Here is a 21,027-nt window from a genome sequence, read left to right on the forward strand (position 1 = left end):
CCCGAAGATCTGTTGAAGTAGTGGGATCCTCACACCCACATGTAGAATCACTATGACTATGACAGCTGTGCACGTGGACTGCCATGACAACACCAGTACCACAACACAATTTTCTGAATTGGTGGGCCATTCTTAGTAAACTTGCAGACAGAACAAAGTGCAGTTGTCCTTTACTTTACACGGGAGCTGTATTTTTGGAAAAATCATTGCATACTAAAACTCTGCATAAGTAATTTGCTTTTATATGTAAAACATGACTGGTATCTAGGTTCACAAAATTATAAACAAGGTTTTTACCTATGTGACATTTCAAACTTGTATGGGGACATGGGACAAGACTTGATTTTGCAATATTCTCCATAATGTTGCAGGATGTCAAACTTCCCCAGCCCCTGGCTTCCAAAAAATTCTGGTACCATCCGCCATCATGGAGCAAACAAAAAGTGCCCTTACATGTTTGCTCAATTTGAGGGAACATTTTCTTTTTTTTTAAATTGTAAATTCTGATATGCCTTTTTCTATTAGTTATTAAGACATTGTTGTTGCTGGGACATTCATGGTATTTTGATCCAGACTTTACATGTAAGGAAAATTAAGGCCAGAGGGAGTAATTATGTATTTTCAAAATATTAAAACAGAACATTTAGCAAAATAATATCAAAGCACCAACCACATATCTACCAAAATAGCTATCTGGCAGAGTAAGTGAAGAATTATAAAGAAACAGATCAGGCAACACATCACTCCAGCAATAATTTTCACTTTTCAACCATGTGTTTTGGCAACATATGTTGGCCTAGTAATACGCCCAAAGCAGCACTGGGCTGGATCCAGTCCCAGCTCTGTCACAGATTAGTTATGGTACTTGGATAAGTCACTTACCCCCTGTCTGTGTACTTTTCTCCTCTACAAAATGGAATAATGCTCACTCCATCTACCTCACTCTTAGGACACAGTAATACCTCATGTGAAAATATAATATTTAGTACTGACAGTCCAGAATGCATCTTGTTAAGTCTCCATTTAGTATGTGATCTATTTATCTTTATTGCCATTCTGGTTTGCAATATGTATTGCAGGCTTTATACAGCTGAAACAAATGAAACAGTGAAGGATGTTTGAACTTATGCTATAAAATGATCTACCTACAGGTTAGTAAGTAGTTAACCTGAGAAGTCTATATACAGTATGTGGATATATGTAAATATCTGTAAATATATTGGACACACAAAGTTTTTTTCAGCTCCTTGTTTTTCAAAGTACAGTTCGGGCACTCCTCTGGGTCCTTGTCACTCTTTAAAGATATCTGCAAGGTCTAACCTTTCTCATAATAGTACCAAGTCCTGGTTTGCCTTTTCACTCCTTCTCTGGGAGTGGACAATAGCATCTTCCAGACGCCTAATGACATTGTAGGGGTTTGGATGTAGAAGCAGATGGGAGGATCTACCTGTCTTCTGTTCAGCGCCATGAGCTGCAAAGTGTAATGTCACTCTTCTCACTGAATTTATACATATATCTGAAAAAATATCTTACTTTAAATTTCTAATGCAGTAAACATCAGTAAGTACAACCCCACATTCTTGAAGTCTTTTATCCTCTTAACTTTTAAGAGGTTAGGTGTACCTGAGACTCAAAAGTTTGAGAACCACTAATTTAGATTATACTCACATTCTCTCCTTATGAAAGAACTGGCAGAACTGGATTTTCTATGGGAAGTGTCTATTTCCTGGTCCTGTTTGAAGGTTCATCATCATAGTCCTCATTCTGCAATCTCTTTAGGTTCTTTGTGAATCATTTTGATCTCTGTGGGAACAGTTGCTTTTTTATAACAGAATTGTTATAGCAAATGCAAAAATACTTCAGCCCTCTATCTGTAAATGCTATCTTCTCAGGTGGCAATCTGCATTCCTCTGGTCTACATAATCTGCAAAATGCCCAAACTTGCCTCCTCTTCATCCACACTGATGTAACACACAGCTCATGCTGCCTCAAGAGTTACAGTGAAGCAATGGATGGATTTTATCATCATTGACTTTTTGGCAGAAAAAAAAATCACACCTATGAACTGCAGTAATGGCACCGCTCTGCAGAAATAATTGAGTTTGTGGGCTTCTTGTATGTGGGTCCCTGCCACATTCCTGGTTGCTGCAAACCAGCGACTGAACATTTCACTCTGTGACCATGTTGCACAGTCTGTAAAGTCTAGTATGAAATGTGTAAAGCACCTGATGAATACAAAGATAGATTATAAATCAGGTTTCTTTTATTTTTCCTTTTTATTCAGATATTTTTCTTTTCTTTAAACAGGGTTAGTCTTGAAAGGTAGATTGCTTTGTTATGTTTTAATCAAGTCCCTAGGTAGCTGCTATATATTTGCAATAAATTAATATGTACCTACTGCACAGCTGATGGTATTCTCTGCAATGGATCTAATCCTACTTTTAAGCAAACAGAACTGTATTGGCCAGATTGTGTAATCGTTTTTTCCCACATACTTTTTTTTTTTTTTTTTTTTTTGGTACCGTCACGTTAGGAGGTGCTGACATATTTTTATAAATTATTTTGCCCAATAAAGGAGGATCTTGTCAGTTCCCAATTTATGAATGGTTTACATACACAAAGAGATAGCAGAGACCTCAAATGGAAGACTCGACCCAGGTCTCTGTGGAGGGGGCTCCTCGTGTCCCCGCTACTGCCAGCTGAGGATGCTTAAACAAGGAATAACCAGAACATTTCCTACTTGCTGTTTCAGAGAGACCTAGGGCCCTGTAGAGCCCTGATCAGAGGTTCTGAAATCTCATAAGTCAAGGGAACCCTGCACACCATGGTCCCCACTTACAGATTCACAGAGGATGTCCCACGTTAAAAATCCTAAAAATCCCAGAGGACAGAACCCTGCTTCACTATGTTTAATCCAACACATCTTCAACTTCATTAGCCACGAAAAGCTTTTATGAAAGAACGTGTTTAAACAAATCCTAGGATACTTCTGTATGGCAGGACATCATTTGGAAAATAAGGACTAAGAGGAAATCCAGCTCTTAAGTAGTTACGGAGAGTTACCATATTTTTGTTGCCCATAAGTGTCCACCTTGCCTTCTTCTTCCTACCGGACTTGTTTCAGGTACCACCAAGCAGAGATTGATCTTGTAGCCATAGCTAGAGGACAGGGTGGATTTTCTGATAGGAGCTATGATATCCACGTGTGTATGCCTGGCTGAACTATTTAGCACAGTACTATATGGCAAATATGTGATGCATTTTATGGACTGCTACAGAAGAGCTTGTTCTGAATCGTAACTATCTACTTAATATTAAATGCTTAAAAGATAACTAGTTAGCAAATTGGAAACTGGTGATATTAAACTTTTACCTTAATGTTTGGAGAGTCAGTATAACTTCAATGTGTTATTTAAGAGCAAAGGAAATATTTTAGCAAAAGAAAGGGGCAATTTAGGATGAGAAGAAGAATGAAGCTTTTTAGTCCAATGCACTATTGAATTTGGGTCACAAATGGCAAGCTTCCTTATATATGTCCTGTAGAGGGGCCAATCATCATCAACAAATATTTCTTAAAAAAATATCTGGCTATGTAACACTAAATTCGTTTTTCAGAGGCAAGGCTGTATGATGGGATATATCCATGTGAACATATTGTACATAGCTTGTAGGACCTAGGAAAATATACATTCATCCATTGTTAGTTTTCTCTTCCAAATCTCCCACTACCAGAATTGTAATTTTAGAGCAATTAAATGCCAAGAGAATAGATCTGTGAAAATGCTGACTCAATATAAAACTGATATTACATCTTAAATATATCTGAGCTGCCAAGCCTCCCCTGGAATTCAGCTAACATGTTAACTGAAAGAAAGGGTACTCCAAAATTAACTTCAAAAATATACTTAAAAAATCCTTTGGAGGCTTGTCTATCCAAGTGGCTCCAGGGAATTAACTTATCCCAAATAATTCAGCTATCTTAGTGATCTCTTCTTGAGCAGTCTTATCAATTATGTGAAACTGTAGTATAATTTCTATATAATTTTTATATAAAACCAACTTCACAATTTTTCAAAGTTTATTATCATTGGGCAAAAGTTCTAAGTATCTAAGGTCCCTGGGAGAGGAAAAAAAAAAAAAAAACAACCTCAGTATAGTGAATTAAAAATATGAACCACCTAGTCCTCATATTAGGGCAGGAAATTTAGCAGTTTGGAGTAGTTGAGATTGGTTACTTCTCTCCCTGGATGGGATTGGTGCTTTCCCTCTGTGTGCTCAACTTTAAAAGGGACATCCTAATTTTATTTTAGCCAATTGGAAAAATAATTAAGGAAAACCTGAATCACTTAGCAAAAAACAAAAAAGGTAGTATTTTATACTTTTTAATCCTCTTTTTTTCTTTTTCTTTTTCCATCTTTTCTTTCTTTTCCTTAGTGGTAGGTTTAAAGATATTTACTCTGGGAATTCTGATAGCATTAATTTTCAGCACCATATAACCAACTGATTTATAATAAATATTTGCTACTTTCTTTACTTTCTTTATTGAGAAAATTAGTACTGCCAGTACTAGGGAACTACTTTCAGCATACATTTTCACAGTTGTTCATTTGTTTAATTTCTTTGACAAGTTGTAGTTCTCTGTTAACTGGATATAAGCACTTAATGGACATATAACCAGATTACCTGAACCAAATTCCTATAATCCAGTATTATCCAGGGAGCATCATAGAAATGCTATTCCTGTCTGCAGTCTCAGCACCTCAGAAATTCCAAACATAAATGGTCTCCTGCTCTAATTCTTGATATAGGATAGGTTTGCAGTGAGCCTGTCTTAATGCTTATTTCACTTATATTTTCATTTTCAGAGGCACTACAAGGCTTAAATTCATTTATAATGGCTTAATCAGCTTCTTCTCAGGGAAAAATCCCCTTTTAGATATGGAGTACCTGCATGAGTCCCACTGTTTTTTTTTTAGTAAGAACTCATTAGATATTTGGAAAGATGACTGCAAGAAAACAAGTAACTTTGCTTCATGGAAACATCTTGAAATACTTTACCATGCTTTTGGGTCATGAAAACTCCAACCATATTTTGTCAAACACTCGTTCTTCAACTTTGAAACCGATGTGGATAGCCAGGGAAAAGCAATCTGTATGTTTCTAATTAATTTACACTTAACTCATCAAAATGTTGTTTTCTAAGAGCTATTTGATGTGTAAGACCTCTTATGAGCCTTTCAAATATGGCTTCTAAGCATTTTTCCTTTGAACCAGAAAGTCACTTTTTTTTTTCCCCTGAAGCAAATGGAATTCAATTCTCAAAAGGCTTAGTTTGGTTCAAAAAATTGTCAGACTCACACAATCTGACAAAACATGTTCTCTCCCTTAAATGGATTAACTCATGCAGTAGGTGCTAGGAATTAAAGGGCACTTCATATTAGGCAAAGATTCACTTAAAATGACCACAGTGTTAATGAAATTTTTGTTTATTTAGCATTCCCTCAGATAAAATAACATTAAATACACTCATGGGAATGGGCTTAAGTACTGCTGCAGGAAAATGCAAAGGAATTAAACATTTTTATCTTAAAAGTTCACACTGGTCTTTACAGCGTATGTGCAAAGGTTTTTAGATATTATCTCCCTGGTTTCTCCCCTAAACTCAATGTTGTATACAGGAGGCTCATAGATTGGCATCATCCAATATTACTTCTCTCACCTTTTATATCAGGATCCTAGAAGCAGTGATTACTACAGTAAAATACAATGACAGATCTGGAGCACAACCCTTGACAAATGTCCCAGGTGTGTCACGTTTTATTATTTTTGCATAGTCCAAGTGTGTATGAGTATTATATTTTAATCTAAATTCCTTCCTTGATATTAGTCTTACAAGTACATTTTTGCTTTCTATCTAATAGACACTTAGTTTGAAATATCCACATTGATTTTCAAATTCATTGTGTCATAATTGCCTGACTTACTTTTCACCTATTCATTGTAACAAAATTTTGTTAAGAGACCTCCTGTCAACCTACATATTACAGAAAACACGCTTGGAGTTTCCTTTAACTATTTTCTCTGTTTCCAACATTGAAAAGTCCTTAGATATGCCCTTGTGATTTCTTCTACTGTTTATACCCAAATTTCTCCTTCAATTCAGGCACACACTAACTCATCCCTTTCTAACTTCTGGTTAATGATTACTTATTTAGATTTTTTTAGCTTCTTGAAGGACAATTTTAGTTTGCAGATAAGAATTCATAGAGGATTTTGCATTATCACCACTGAATTTCTTGGGTAGAAATTATGATACTATAATTCTTGGGTACTCTTATGATACTATAGCCAAACAGTTGATCCTATTGAATGCCTATAAACCATCTAAATACTACATATTTGTATTGTCAGGCAGCTTTCTTTTAGTTTTCTTCCAGAACTATTTTGGTTGGAAATAACATGAAAACCAAGGCAATTTGAACATAATATAAAGACAAATTCAAATCTCATAGAATTGAAAATGCTTTGGTATAGAAGCAGGTATTGTATAACTTCTGAAGTTTTTCAATATACTAGTTATAAGAGAACTTATTTCATAAGCTAAATTCCAAAATATTTTCATAGAGGTAATATCTCTGATTTCAGTATACACACAGATATTTTAAAATGAAAAATCCACTCAGTTCATGATTGTCATCATCACTGAAGCACTGGTTGCTTGTTGCATCCATGTATTTCTCCGTGGGCAGATTCAGAGAGTTTGGGCAGCACGTGTGCCCTGATTTCAGTTGAGTTTATAACTGGGTTATAACCCATTCTCCAGAATCACTATAAAGGGCTATCAGGACATATTTTTCAATTTTATCTTTTACTGTTCATTGCTTGGCCTCTGAAATGAAGTTTAAAAAGTCATTGCAAAACCCCTCAAAATAAGTCTACTTCTTTGAGTTAAGGGTGACCTTAACATATCTCTCACTGAAAGAGCTCATTCCAAGAGAGAGGACTTTTAAAAGACATTATGACCAGCCCCGCCCCGAATCCTGCCCCCTAGACTTTCATCTTTTGTTTTTAGGCAGCATCAAACGTGTAAGACGAAGTGGCTCTGGAAGTTTTTGTAACAAGTCAGAAGGACATTTAAAAAGAGTACTACATGTATGTTTTGTAGCCTTATTCCCTGATAAGCCATAACAAACTTAAAGCATACTTTCCACCGGTGGCAAATTGCTATTGGGAACCACCCTAGTTCACTTGTGGCTTAAAAACACAGCAGATGAATCAATTCGCATATAGGCTAAAATTCAAATGATTGTCAAAGAACAAGGAGGTACTAAGTGATTACCTTCCAGGAGATCCAGTGTGATTGCAGTTAGAATTCAGATGAATAGGATCTTTGGGAGGTCGGGGAGAAAGATAGAGGAAGAGGGAGGGAGGGGAAGGGAGAAGAGAGAAGGGGAAGGAAGGGAAGGGAAGGGGAAAAAGGCAACCTCACAGCACTTGACAGTGAAGAGAAAACAATTTTTTTTTTTTTTTTAGCTTTCAAAATGGTTTCATAGATGTCTACCTATTTATTTGAGTTGGAATTATGTTTAAATGGGGTGAGAAAACTACCAAAATAAGATTTAAATTATTCATCCCTGATACAAATATCAACAGTCTCTTGTCTCTTAGTAACTACCTTTAAACATACCAGAAATAGAATTATTTACTATGGTATTAGAATCTCTTTCAACTGGTTAATAATCTTGCTTGTTAATAGAATTAATCCAGACCAGAATTATATATTCTAATTTTGCTGTAGGGAGTATAAGTAAGATTTCACAAGAACAAAGCAATCACAAAAACCGATCTGAGTGGTCTGAGGGCTGTGTTTGCCAAATATACATTTAGTGTAGCAGGTATCAGGCTTCTGCTATGTTGTCCTTTCTTTGAACTCAAGGGTAGGCTAGGGGAATGTTATTGGAACCGCATGCTTTCATTCAAGTCAGCAGTGTTCTTCAGAAGACATAGTAGGGCCTATATGATTTTTCTGAGGTTGCAAGACAGCTGTCCTATTGTGAAGAATCATACATATGTTTCAGTGAGTTTATGCTTAAAAACCCTCTCAAGATATTTGTTTGTCATTGTTTTAGGTGTAAAAGCATGATATCCCCAAACACAATTATGCTAAAGTTGACTTTACAATGGAAATGTTTTCAAATACAACTAGGTTGTTGAATTTTCAGAGCATAATGCTTTTCGTTGTTTTCATGGAAAAGGACAAATATTTAAAATATTCTGGTGTTTGTTTTCACCAAGGGAAAACTACTCTAAAAGTGAGAGGGCAGTTTGATGTCTAAAATTGAAAGGGTAAATTGCTGCTCTATCACATAAGTGGCTTTTGTAGGTTGGAAGTGAAAAATATTTTTCATATAAAAGTGAGTTTGGAGATCCGAGCATGCTCACTGTACAGCACTTTAAAATTATTAAAGTAGGTTGATTTAATAGAGTGAATCTTCTCAGGCTGAGGAGTACTTCATTTTGCACTGCATAAGCTCAGATGTTAGAACCCGATCACTTCCCAGCTGAAGAGCTTATAAAAAATGTGAAGTACTCTAATAATTTTAAATTACTCTATATTGCACATTTTCAGATCACCTCCAAATTCAAGTGCTTATAAAACTGCTCCCATAATTTTAAATTGCTGTGTGCACAGTGATTTAAAATTGTGAGAGTGCTTCAAAGTTTTTTAATAAGTGCTTTAATTTAGAAGTGAGTTGAGCAATACTCCAGTAAAAGTTCAAGAAATTATTAAACTGATATAAAAATTTATCCTCTGGAAAGAAAATTACATTATGTCTAAAAGGGTGAGGCTGCAAATGAATATATATAAGGATGAAGGTATCAAATGCTCAGGAACAATCAGTAAATGAGATAATCAGGTCCTGGGTAGGAGTTTGTTTGGATAATTTTGCTCACTGCTTGCCTGAAGCTGCAGTTCTTGAAAATCTAACAAGTATTTCAATTCCTTTAAGGTGAAAAATTGCATATGGAGGATTTCATTTTCGATGCTCAGCATTTTCAAAGATGTCAGGAAATTTCTCCTGAAACTATGGGAAAATGGTATTGTTAGATGACAGGAGTATATTTTAGAAAAAAGGGGAGCAGAAGAGAGAGAAAAAACAAGGGAGAGAGAGGAAGGGAAGAGAGGAAGAGAGAGGCTGGTGGGAGAGAGTTTATTGTTGAAGAGGTCTTTCCCCACTTGCCAGTAAGGTAACTTCTGGACATTCCTGACTCTTTAATTTCTCATTTTTCAAAGGTAAACATGGCATGTTTTAAATTGGACTCATGGGTGAATGAAATTGTTTTCATGAAGAACAGAATTCTTTTCATAAACCAATGGTTCTGTTCACCCTAGAGAAGCACATAGATTTTGTTTTCTGACCACCATACACCATTATTGTTACGATGCACCAGGTGATTTGACATTAAACAGGCTACCACCCTACACAGATCTAGCATTGTCCCACATATTTGGGGGATAAAATATCTTGATATGTGCCCGCTGCCAACAACTTGTTTTCCATGTCTTCTCCAGCTTATTTTTGATGCTGTTCAGGGCAACATGGTGGTACGTTTTGACTTAGTCACTGGTTTGTCTGACTGAACTACCCAATGTGTCTGAAATATCAAACGGTTTCACGGGAACACAAGGCCTCGCGTGTATTTAACTAGAATTTTACAAAGGCTTTGATTAATAACATTGAACTGAAACACATAAAAGATGAGGATGTTCTTTTGTCAAATTGTTGAAGTTTTGTGATTTATATTATACATGTATTGTGATTTTTTGTACTTTTCCAAATTTTGTGAAACCCTCACAGCCTTACTTCTAAGGAAAAAGAATTTATATTTTACTAAGTTGAAGATGAAATAAAGGTAAACTGCATGTTTCAGCAGTTCATGTTTTAGTATGGGAAATTATATATATCACTGGGTTCTAAAGTGTAATAAATGGGTGAATGTTAGTTATATCTCACATTGCTATAAATATTACTGTGCATCAAAACATTTGAAATTGTTTTCCTCATCTTCTTTTTTTCACTTATGTAAATAGTCTTGAAAATAACTGTATCTTCCTATATTTTTTAAAGGTAGAAGATTAATCTCTATAACTGCAGGGAAACAAGACTTTCTGAAATGTAATACTATATACACATACAAAGTAAAGAACAGTAAGACCGTATGTGAGATCTTACAAAGAGATTGACTTTTTTTAGGACAATTTATCATTTGTCGTGTATCACCATTTTCTAGAACTTTTCTAGCATTGTTAACACAAATTGCATTCTGTGTCCCCAGTAGAACCCTTATTAGTGGCCTGGAAATAAGGGTTACTCTGATCATCAGGCCTCAGAGAAAGGAGTTGTCTGGTTCCAAGAAAGTCATTGGTTTGCTTTCACTGCCAGAGTCTGATATTTCAGTGTAGAATTACCTCATTGTTTTCTGCCTGACATGCTTTGTTTCAACTTCTCAAATCTCAGCAGACACTCATTTAAAAAACCCTCCACAATGGTTTGTTCTCAGAAGGATTTTCTTTCTTTTTCTGAGTCAATTCTGAGCAGTGAATAAGATGTGTTTTTCTTACAGTTGTCAATGAAAGACTATCCCTTTAACTGCCCAGCTTATTAGTCATATGCATTGCCTTAAGATATTGCCCCAAAGATCAATATCCTGATATCCTTTCCATCTGCCTAGACCAAGATAATTAGGCTCTTTACTTTGTTTTGTGTGTAATGAAAGAGGCAACTATTGCTCGTAGGGAAAAAAGGCTACATCCCTGTGGTAAACGTATTGACATTTACAGACACTGGTAGAGCACAACATGGGGAGAGTAATGAGAAATTTGACTGCTTTCCTCTCTCTCACTCTGCTTCCTGTTTTAGAGCTGCTACATCCCACAGTGAATTACTAGCTACAAAGAGAAGGGACTGCTTAGGGACTGACAATTGAGAGCATTTACAATTAGTTGAATTGATTAACCTTTACAAATGCTGTTACTTTATGAGGTGTGTTTCTCAGCCCTGGTTGAACAGTATGCGTTATTGATTCAACATACTCCTTTACGGAAGCCCTGATTGGTCTGTGACGCCACCCGTCATAATGCCTGCCTTGGTAATCGTTTCTACATGTTCTTGGGAAAACTTGACACGGAAGGCTGACTGGCATTATGTAAATGGGGTCCACGTCTCCCTCTCGGAAGGCTGTACAGCCGGCGGAATCCAGGGCATTGAACTGCATCCCTATCGCCAGGCGCATACACAAAGAATACCAGCCTCCGTGCCAGCCTCTCACTGCAGCCCAGTTCACAGCCTCACTCCCAAAAAGCAGCCTGCAGGAGGGAAAGAGCCCCAGACACTCCTCCGATATTTCCATGTCCTCTGTATTCCCTGATTTTTTACGTGTGTGTGTGTGTGTGTGTGTGTGTGTGTGTGTGTGTAAGGGAAAGGGGTGGTGGTAAATTATCCAAAAAATTGAATTGTATTTAGCTTAATTTTTTTTTTTTAAGATTGCGGACTGACTTTGAGTGCCACTTCGGCCGGTGATTCCAAAATCTATAGTGGAAGGCATTTTCCTTTAATCAGTTTCATTCAAAGAAGCTCGGTGCTTAGAAATAATAAATAATACCTAGGAATGGCTGCCTTCCATCCCTCATGCCCCAAAGAACTATATGAATACAAAAAAAATACTATTTGCTTTTCCCTCCCTTCTTGCTTCCCTCTCTCTCCACTTTCTTCCTTTTATCCTTCCTTTCTTTTTCATTTCAAGGTGTACATTTTTGTGATTGTAAAGATAAAAGGACTAAAAGCTTGAAATACATACTACAGAGTAAATCCATCAGCTGTTCCGTCAGCATTCCTAAAATGCATGCCGTATCTAAGACCAGTTATATGATTTGCGGGGTGTAGTGCAAAATGAAGATGCAGGGCCCCTTGTTCATAAATTATTAAAAATTTCTAAACAGCAACAGCAGAGTATTAAACCCAACTCAGCTCGTCTAAGTATGAGACTTAAGTGACGGCACAGGTCACATGCCCAGGAAGTAGGCTTTGCCTTCATCTTTGACACTGTTATTTGGGAAAAGATTGAGGGGAGGCATGGGCCTGGGATGGTGGTATTTGTTTTCTTTCCCAACTCAAACTTAAACTTCCCTGTTGTGAGACTGGTGTATTCCAGATCATGCTGAATTGCATATGCTTGTTTACTACTTAAACTGCTGCTTAACTGGGTCTGAACTGAGAGCACCACCCTTATGCCCATCTTCTGCACAGCGGATCCCAGCGACTTGAAGCACTTTTATCCATGCCAGAATTCTGAGATTGGAGCGTTTGTCACTTTGTGCATCCAGTAATGGCTGAAAAAAGTTTGTTTTGCTTTATGTGATTAAACTGAATACTTGGCTTGATGCACATGCAAATACATGTGCATTTATTCTAATATAATACATATATATATTCAAATGCACGGGATTTTTTCATACATGAATGTGCGTAACAGAATTGAGTTTATGGCATTCCAAGAAACAGATGAACAATGATGGAAGACAGCCATTTTTTTTTAAATGAAGAATTGATGCATTTTTAAAGGAAAAAAATCAGGAAGCTGCTCTAACAAAGTCTGCAGCAGTCACAGCATGACAAACAAATTAGAAAACAGCAGATGCAGCACAAATTAAGATGTATTTAGCACAGCAGCCCATCAGATGTGTGAATGTCTTTTGTAACTCAGCTCTGCAAGGTTGATGTATCGCACTTTAGACAGCTGATAATGAACCCTCCTAGCAATTAGAAGTGGAAATACCAAGGAGTCAAAATTGTGCTGTTCCCAGTGGGCCAAAAAAGAAAAAAAAAAAAAAAACCTGTGTGAAATTTACTCCTTTATGTGCTTGCAAAACAAAGAGAATGTTTCAATTTATATACTGGTGTGTTTGAATTCTCCTGCCTTTTAAAAATTCCTACTTCATTTTAATTACCATCTGATTCTAAAGTGTCATTAAATAAGTATGAATTCTGTTGCAGTCAAACACGTTTTATGGCCAACACAATGTCTCTCCTTTATGGGATGCATTATTTAGTAATCTTACATTAAGACAATAACTTCAGTCATTGTGCCTTCAAATGGCAATAAGCATGGTAATAGCTTTGCTGAGCTCCTTCCTGACTTTTCTATCATTGTGTTTTCCCTTTAATATTAGAGCATTGCTTTTATTTCTATGCAGAGAGTGTGTTTTCCCCAATTTCTGTTTTCTGAGAGTGGAGGCACTTTTGCAGTAGGGAACAAAGCATCAAAGTCCATTTAATAGGCCAAATTCTATCCCAATCCAGTGTCAGGCTAAACATGCACTGCTAATGTTTGTTTTTTTTCCCCATCAATATTTGATTTAAGCAAGCATATCATTTCCTAGGAGGAAGAGGTGCCTGGTAGTCACTCCTTAGTGCTAGCAACAAATAGTCCAGCATTTTGTCAAGTATGGATTTTGACAACCCTAGCTTGAAAGAAATCACTGGGGAATAAACCAAACAACACAAAGGTAACAGATAAGAAAAGGAAACCTAATTGGTGTACTCTGCCTAGGAAAGAGAGGTCTGATAGGTGATTTAAAACGTAACCCTCTTATGTGAATAACCTCAGATGATTCTGATGTACATGATCTTAGCTAAATTAGCATCACAGTTACAATTTCCTTTTGAGTCTGTTTGCTGCTATTATGTTGTTGAAATCTGTATTCTTAATCTCTGACCTCCAAAGAGCAAACTCCCAGGGTCAATTCTAAGTTAAATTTAGAGGAATGTAAGGCTCAACTGAAACATACACTCACATTTCTGTAAGGCTAATACAAATGTCCAAGTGCATATGTGCTGATCCGTCATATTGTGAACACAAAGGATGGAATTTAGTTCTCAAGGTGGCAGCCTTTCTGAGCTACCCAGAGACGCGTCCAAATGGCATTGCCCTGGGTTCTGGTCATAACAGGGAAACATTCACAACGTCCAGAGCCCTTCATGTCCCGCGGATAAAGGAGGAGGCTGTCCTCACAGTCCCTGCAACAGGAACCCACTTGGGTGGCACCAATCTTGACTTCCAAATGGAACAGTTCATTTACAAAAGGAAAAGTGATAGCATCTACATCATAAAGCTTCAGAGGACCTGGGAGAAGCTCTTGCTGCAGGCGGGTGCCATTACTGCTATTCAAAACCTGGATGGTGTCATGCCATATCCTCCACCTGTGCTGAAGTCTGTGCTGCCTCTGGAGCTGCTCCTATTGCTGGCGCTCCACTCCCAAAACTTTCACTAACCAGCTCCAGGCAGCCTCCCAGGAGCCCCGACCAACTTCCGGTGGTTACTGATCCCAGGGCCGACCACCAGCCTTTCACAGGTTATGTTAACCTGCCTACCATCACTCTGGGTAAAGTGGACTCTCCTCTGCGCGGTGTGGACATTGCCCTCCCGCGCATGGGAAGGGACGTCCCTCAGCGGATGTGACGTGCTGGAGGCCGGCCGGGAATTTCGACGCCTGCGCGGCTCCATCTCCCGTGAGCACTTGCGGGAGGTCGCAGCTTTTCTACGTCTACAGAGACCCTGAAGAGATGGAAAAGGGTGAGCAGGTCGCTCCTGAAAAAGTATTGGCCCTGGAGGAAATTCAGGGCATATGAACTGCTCCCACTCTCGAATTTACGACTCCTCAACCCGCGGTGGCAGACCGGCCTGAAGGCACAGGTGTCCTCGCAGCCTATTCATCATTTCCTGCTGAACAGGAGCCCAGCCCGCCTCGGAGAAGACTTGGGCAGTGGCTCCCACCGCTCAGGCCACTGAATGGGTAGGAATGACCACTGAGTGGTCATAAGCTGTTCTTCCTTAGGCTCTTAAACAGAAAATGAAGCAGAGACTATTAGAAATTATGTGACAGAGTCCAGAGGGCATGAACTAGCAGGGTGGAGAACGGAATAGGCCTGCAGCTATTTGATTGATATGTTTGTGGATTTTTTTCCCGTGTTTAAAAGTTAATGCAACAATTTTAAAATCAGCAAATTTTCATGCAGAAATTTGGATTTTAGCTTTTTTGTTACTTCAGCTAGCAAAGGGCTTGTATTCTCACATGGTCACAATTGGGGGACTCTCTGCCTTCAGATGGGCTGGCACTCTCCAAGTTTCCACAGTCCCCCACCTCCGCTGCCTCTTCCACTGAGCCTGTGTGTTAGTTACTATTCATCATGCTGCTTGCGCTGTTGTTTTCTCAGGCCCCAAAACTTTTCTTACTCAACTGATTTTCTTATTTATGTTACCTGTCCAGCCCTTATAAACATTTATGTTTATGGCCCCAACTGTTCTTAGTATCCTTATTTATGAAATCAGAGGGATGAATTAGGAGATATATTTTTCAAATCTAACATCTTATGATTTTGTTTTCTATTAATATTTATACAAAACTTGAGGGGAAAATAGATTCATTAGAATAAGGAGACATTTAGGGTAGTCATGAGAAAGAAGTGCTAGAATAAAATGTGAAAGAAACATTGTATTTTTTTCCTGCTGGCTAGTTTGAACTCTCTTTATCCTTAAAGAATGATAATCCCTTACATCTGTGCAATGCCATAGTACTTGTGAAAGTGCTGTCATATAAAAGAACCTCTTTGAGCTCATTTTATGAGGCTCTTTTTTAGAAAAGACATGGATGAAAGGTGATAGATAATCCCATCTAGGATGAACTCCTTTCTGGGTGTGGGGGGTAAATTAATTGCTTTATCATGGTTTCTTCTGGCTGTGTAATTCCATTTTTCATCAAGGCTATGACCTTTCCTAAAAGAGAAGTTATTACACTGAGAAGGAGTGAAGCTGTTAGAACCTGTTTGCTCCTTAGGAAGATGGTTTAACCCAGGTTTCCCCTTTTATACTGATTTATGAGGCAGGTGGTACTAAGCAGTCTCCAAGCTTATTACAACTATTTTCATTTCAGTATTGTGAATCTAAAACAAACAACGATGTTTAGAAATAGCTGGAGAGACTTGGGTAATTTCTAAGTCAGTCTCCAGTTATGTACTGTCATGTGTGTAGAAGTCATCAGCAGATTTCTCTTTTCTCCATTTCCACCTTAGCTGGGATTTGCATGGAGAACAATGTTGGGATGAGTATCCAAACCTGTAAGGATAATGTGGTGCCTGAAAAAGACCTCTGGCCACAGATTTCAGCAGCCAGGGTCCTGGGCTTGCCACTTACCCTTTGTGTGAACTTGACTCATCTATGAAAGAGGAGTGTTACTTCAGCAAAACCTGGCTTCCCCTCTGAGCCAGACACATGGACCCCTGAATGGCTTCCATTACCCCTCCCACAACTTCCCACTACTCATTCTCAAAACTGGTGAAGACAATAAGTGTTGTAAAGCTTCGCTGAGGGAGAAGTGTTTTTGTTCACAATTACTAAAAACTTTTTCAGAGACAATATTTAATCATATTTGAGCTTCAGAAAGTTGCTTATATCAGATGGTGGTGGGTACAGTTAGATTCAAGGGTAATCTGAACACAGCAGTGAGGTAGTATATTTTCAGCTCCCTTTCCCTCTTCGCATCTTCCCCTCCAGTAGTGCTCATATCTGTAACAGTCCAAAGTTCTTTGATCACCCAGATCTCACAACTATGCCTATTGAACTAGGATCTTCTCCTCCAGATCCTAGCCCATTTGCTCATTCCACCAAAATTGGGATGTCCTGGTTTAGTGAAGCCTGTGTTCCTAAACCGGTACAGCAGTTTACATGTAGCTGTTAAGGCAAACAGTGACTTAAGATTGTGTCCGTCTGTTTCCTTTGCATTCTAATCAGGGACATTCACAACCACAATCCACAAACACATTATTGTTATTAAGGGGAGAATTACAAATACCAAATGGTTGAATAGGGGGCAGAGTCAGCAGTCTTTCCAACAATCAGCAAAAGGCTGATGAAAGGATAAGACTGTAGGATAGCCCAGAACACTGTAGTATTAATGACATTCAAAAATTATCTTCTCACAGGTGCAGTCTTCTGGAGAGGGACTTTTTCATAGGAAAACTCCAGGTTTCTTCTTTGATTGTGTGTGCATAATACCAGCATTAGAAAATTTTATTATTAGTAAAAGTTTTGACTTCTTTTGGAAAATTCTCTACCTGATTTTTGGGGATGAAGGAGAAGGCAATCATTGCAGGACTGACTTTATAATGATAGACTGTAATGTACTGAGCCTCATGATGTTAAATGTTAGAAAAGAAACTCAGTGATTGATGCCGAAATTCAGCCTCTGTACACGGGTTCCAGATTGAATCTCGGAGACAGAGTTATGCGTGAAGTAGAAGAGAATAGCTTTACTCTTTATTCTGCTGTGGCAAAGGGGGCCACAGAAGGCTAATGCCCTCAAAACTGTGTCCTGACCTGGAGGGGTTTTATTGTAATGGTGCAAAGAGGAAGGCATGATCAGCTCATGGACATTCTTCTGATTGGTTGGTGGTGAGGTAATTGGGAGTCAGCATCATCAACCTTCTGGTTCCAACCAGTCTGGGGTCTGTGTACCTGTGGGTGACATACAGTTAATTTCTTTCACCTGGTGGGGGTTTTAGTATCTGCAAAACAGTTCAAAGTTATTGTTATGTATATTCGTTGAGGGGGAACCAGGACCCTGCCCTAAGGCTGCACTATTGTTTCTTGACTGCTCTTCCTTTGTCTCTACATCCCCTCCCTTCCCTGATTAGCAACTGTTTGAACTGGCCCTTTGGAACTCAGGGAAGGTCATGGAGGCTGAATGAAGCCTATTTCCTACGAACAAGAAACAGGGGACAAAGAAAAGCTTTGTGCCCAGGAGCCCCACAGGGTCCTGCTCTGTTCCATGATGATGACAGGACAGTCACCATTACTAAACACTGGAAAAGAAAGTATGGCTGGTTGTGTGGTTTAGGAGCACATTTTTAGAGTAAATTTATTGTAAGATGAGCAAAATTTGCCCTGTTAAAAGCTGGTTATATTCTGAACCTTATTTAACATCCAAACTGTAGTATTTGACCTTCATTTTCACGATGTGTAATATTAGTAGTTATTAATGGTTATCATTTGATATGATAGTTCTAAAATTAGACCAGATAGCCCACCAAAGTACTCATCACCTTTAATAGGAAATGAGGAGGATTCTCTGGGCAACGAGGTACATTCTTAGGCTCCTAAAAAGGGAATTAATCCAATTGTTTTGTTGTTGCTTTGCTGTTGTTGTTTTGCTTAATTTTAGGTGTTTCCTTTCTACCCACATCACATCTTTGACTTATTGTCTACCAGTATGTAATGTCCAATAAAAGGAAACATAAAATACTGTTGCATTTTATTTAAGGAAAAAGACCCTTTAGACATGAAATCTTTTCCAGATAAAGGCCAAATATTACTGTTTCTTTGTTGAACTAGATTGTTTTCTGTTTCATGTTCAGTTCATTCTGCACTTTTATCTTTGTGTTCTCTACAACCTCTTAGCTAGCACAGGTTTTGATATGTATTGTGTAAATATAAAAGTTCACTGCCAAGTTGAATAGACAAACTGATAACCAAACAATGGCATTGATAGAGCAGACTTGCTGGTAACAATGCTGTAACATGCCTGCTCTTAGAAAGGCTAGGTTAATTAAACATGGGGCTTTAGGACTTTATTTAGTCTTTTTGCATTATGTCCATTAAAAAAAATGATTTTTTTCTTGCATGTCTAAAGATGGATCGATTATAATAATAATTTCTAACATTTGCATACGTTTTTAAAGTTTATATCATTTTTACGTAAATTATTTCTTTTAGTCATCACCACAGTCCTATAAGTTGAATATTATTGTCTCCATTTTGTGGATGAAAATCTGAGACTCAGGAATATTATGTCATTTCATTAACATCAAATATCCAGTAACTGATGAATCTAATACTTGAACATTGTCTTCTAACTCCTAGCTTGGCAACTGGGAGACTAATTTCTTGTAGTTCTTTCCATTACATGTCTGTTAGTGCTATTTTTCTTCTGTTGAAACCTTGGTTTTCTTATATTTTCTTCTCTATTGCCTGAAAAGAATCCTGAAATATTGTGTGTTCTTTTTTTTCCCATTTCCTCTTCCAAAATTGCTCTTTCCATGCTTGGCAAAAGAGACATAATTCCTATCCATCCTGAATCTTACTACTCTCTCTGGCCATGGGATGCAAGCCTTCCATCAGCCCCTAACAGATACTTCATAAATGCATTCTTTTGAGAAAACTATTTATAACAGCAAAACAAGGAGATATCCTAATGGATTGTTGAAGGGGGTGGGACCTTATTTCATCCATATAATAAACTCAAGTCCGAGAACTATTGCTGACTGTATACCCTCTGAGGAAACATGTGGAAGAATTTCCATGTCGAGAATTTTTTCACATTGAAATGGGAAATCTGGGATGCCTATTCTCTGATATTTATCCCTTCCTGATTGAAAGGTGCTATTGAGGGCCTTAAATCCCACGTACCACAGGCTGCTCAGCCCAGGACTGAGCAAGCTCCCATGGCAGTGAATGAGGCTTCCAGGCAGAGAATTTCAGAGACACACTGCTTCAGGGTGGAAGTTGTCTGTGTGCTGGGAGCTGTCTGATGTTTCTCCAGGTAATCTCATAGGTGGGCTGAAGCAATGTGTAGCAGTGTATGTGTGCACATGTGAGTGTGTGTGTTTGTTCATTCAAATTTGAGTGAGATTTTGATGGATGACATTATATATTAAGATGACATTATGGAATAGAGACTAGATTCAGAAATTCCAAGATCCTGCCTTGGCCAATTTACCCTCATCACAGAGTTTCCTGAAAGAGGTATAAAGGAGAGCTGTAAATGACGAATATAGTGTTGCTTTATTATTAGATGAAAGCCTGTTACCTCAGTGCAGAACTCTCTGGAAAATTGGGCTGGAGCTCATGACTTTAGCTTCAATTCTAAGTGGGGCCTCTTTCTTACCTTATACCAAAATTCTACTACTTTATGGTTATAGGACTTGAAAGGATGATTATGTATAATTGAAGATAATTATAATATATATATATATATATATATACACACACACACACAAATTCATTGCAAGGAGTAGGTTTACATGATTAGGGGCTGCAATCATGTAAACCTACTCCTTGCAATAAATTTTTTTCTTATGTTCTGAAAAGAAAGTATTAGTGGAAGCCATATAGTTACACTTGACTTTTACTCTAAGCCTATCCAACTGTAAGTGTGGTTCTATTGGTGGCATGTAATTGACCTGGTTAGACTGGTATTATTTCCTTTATGAAAGAACTGAGTTGTGGTGTACAATTCTGATACCAATTCTGACTTGTGTGGTGGTTTTACTTCCTCACCAGCAAGCAATTCTCAGACCCTATCTACCTGGAGATAGTGTCAAATCTTATAGGTTAAGGGTTCAGCCCTACAAGAGTGTCTTTCCCTGCAACTTCAGATGCCAATTGCAAGTACAGGTTGCTCCTGTGCTTCTGACCTTCTGGCTGTTGATTGGAGCCTCCAACAACCCCCTCCTTGGGTTCGATTAATCTGCTGGAGTAACTCACAAAAATCAGAGAAACATTTTACTTACCAGATTACTGGTTTACTATAAAAGGATATAACTCAGGAATAGCCAGATAGAAGAGATTCAGAGGACAAGATGAGGCGAAAGGATGAGGAGCTTCTATGATGTCTGAGTTTGCCACTCTTCCAGCACATCCACGTGTTCACCAGGCAGCTCTGCAGTCCCCATCCTTTTGGGTTTTTATGGAGGTTTCATTACATAGGCATGACTGATGTAACTCATTGGCCATTGGGTATTGATTCAACTTGTAGCCCCCTTCCCTCCCTGGAGGTCAGAGGTGGTGGCACTGAAAGTTCCATCCCTCAAGTCACATGTTTGGTTCTCCTGGGAACCAGCCCCCATCTTTAAATGCATCCTTAGGTGCATTTCAAAAGTCACTTTATTAACACAATGAAAGATGCTTTATCTC

At 38.1% G+C, this 21,027-nt stretch overlaps 1 pseudogene; it reads left to right on the forward strand.

Annotated features, from left to right (window-relative positions):
- The first annotated feature begins 13,876 nt into the window (after positions 1-13,876).
- On the forward strand, positions 13,877-14,881 carry LOC113617637 (40S ribosomal protein SA pseudogene; annotated as a pseudogene).
- The last annotated feature ends 6,146 nt before the right edge of the window (positions 14,882-21,027 follow it).

This window comes from Aethalodelphis obliquidens, unplaced genomic scaffold (assembly GCF_003676395.1).
Source record: "Aethalodelphis obliquidens isolate GAN/ISIS:26980383/991018 unplaced genomic scaffold, ASM367639v1 scaffold4, whole genome shotgun sequence".
NCBI classification, from domain to species: domain Eukaryota; kingdom Metazoa; phylum Chordata; class Mammalia; order Artiodactyla; family Delphinidae; genus Aethalodelphis; species Aethalodelphis obliquidens.